The following is a 1,430-nucleotide window of genomic DNA, read 5'->3' as shown; positions in this document are numbered from 1 at the left end:
CCTATCGCAACCTCGAGCTTCGACACTTTCGCAGAGTGAGAGTTCTTGACAGATGTCAACATGGCTTCGGTTTCGGACCATCTGCCCTGAAGCTCCACCAACTCCCCGGAAAGGCGACTGGTCTCAGAACCACATTCGCCGATTATCCCATCGATCAAAGATATGAACTGCGAACGGTGAAAATTCTTAAGACTAAGTCCGAAAAAAGAATGCACAAAAGACGATCGAGAATTCAAACAAGAGATAAACCTTTCCGCGAAGTCCCGATGCTAGGCTCGATCCGCCTCGCTGCGAATTCTTCCCGTCACCGCTCTTGGCAAGTTTCCTCTTCCGACTCTTAGGCTGAGTAGCCAGGACAAAGAATGCACAAAAGACGATCGAGAATTCAAACAAGAGATAAACCTTTCCGCGAAGTCTCGATGCTAGGCTCGATCCGCTTCGCTGCGAATTCTTCCCGTCACCACTCTTGGCAAGTTTCCTCTTCCGACTCTTAGGCTGAGTCGCGAGGACAGCGCTAGGAGCACGCAATGCCAAAACGACGTCTTTTCTAGTTGGAGGAGGAGGCATAGAGTCCGCGGCCTTCTCCTTTTCCTCAACGAGGATCGGAGTCGTGGAAGATCTTGCAGGTAGGGCTTGCGGGAGACTACATCGATACGAATCAGGAAGAAATCACCACAAGTAAAACGATAGCCGGTTAGTCACCGCACAATCCTTAAACCGAGAGTAAACCTAGGTCTTGCCCTAAACCCAGTGCACTGGTCTCTAACATCTCGAAGGCATGATATCGAATGATAAGAGATTCTTAAACCATGCCTCTATGTTTATGTTCGACATCTTCAGCACCCCCGCAGAGTTCACATCTCGCGGAAGAACCTATCACCTTGGGAGAAAGACATGTTGAAAGGAAAGTTATGAAACTAGAGAGTTTTTTAATTTTTGAGGAATGAAGAAGGGAAGGCGTGAAGAAAATGAATGACAACAGCTCACTACTTATAGAAGTATGGATTCGGAAGAGCGGCATGGATTCAAAGCCACACACGGCCATTCCCGAAATACAAATAAGGCCATTCAAGGCCGAAACATAGAAACAAAAAAAAAATCTCTCGCAAGAGATCTAACCCAAGTCATCCTCAGAAAACTGTTGGGGTCAAAAAAGGTTACGACAAATTCAACATTCAAAACGTCCGAGGAAGAAAATAAGAAATTCTCCGAAGAGTACTTTTCGAAATAGATTCTTCCTTACGAAAAAGCTGAGGTCGGCCAGGACGAGACCGAAATCTCCATTCTCGGCCGCCAGATCTCCCTTGCAGCCGGACAGTCGGGCCTCTTCGGCCTCCAAGGTCGGACTCAGTCGCTACGTAGCGACCGAGCTCGAGCCAAGGATCGGTCGCTACGTAGCGACCGAGCTCAAGCCAAGGCTCGGTCGCTAC

The sequence above is a fragment of the Brassica oleracea genome, chromosome C6 (genome assembly GCF_000695525.1).
Source record: "Brassica oleracea var. oleracea cultivar TO1000 chromosome C6, BOL, whole genome shotgun sequence".
Classification (NCBI taxonomy): Eukaryota; Viridiplantae; Streptophyta; class Magnoliopsida; order Brassicales; family Brassicaceae; genus Brassica; species Brassica oleracea.
Note: the sequence above shows the minus strand (reverse complement) of the source record.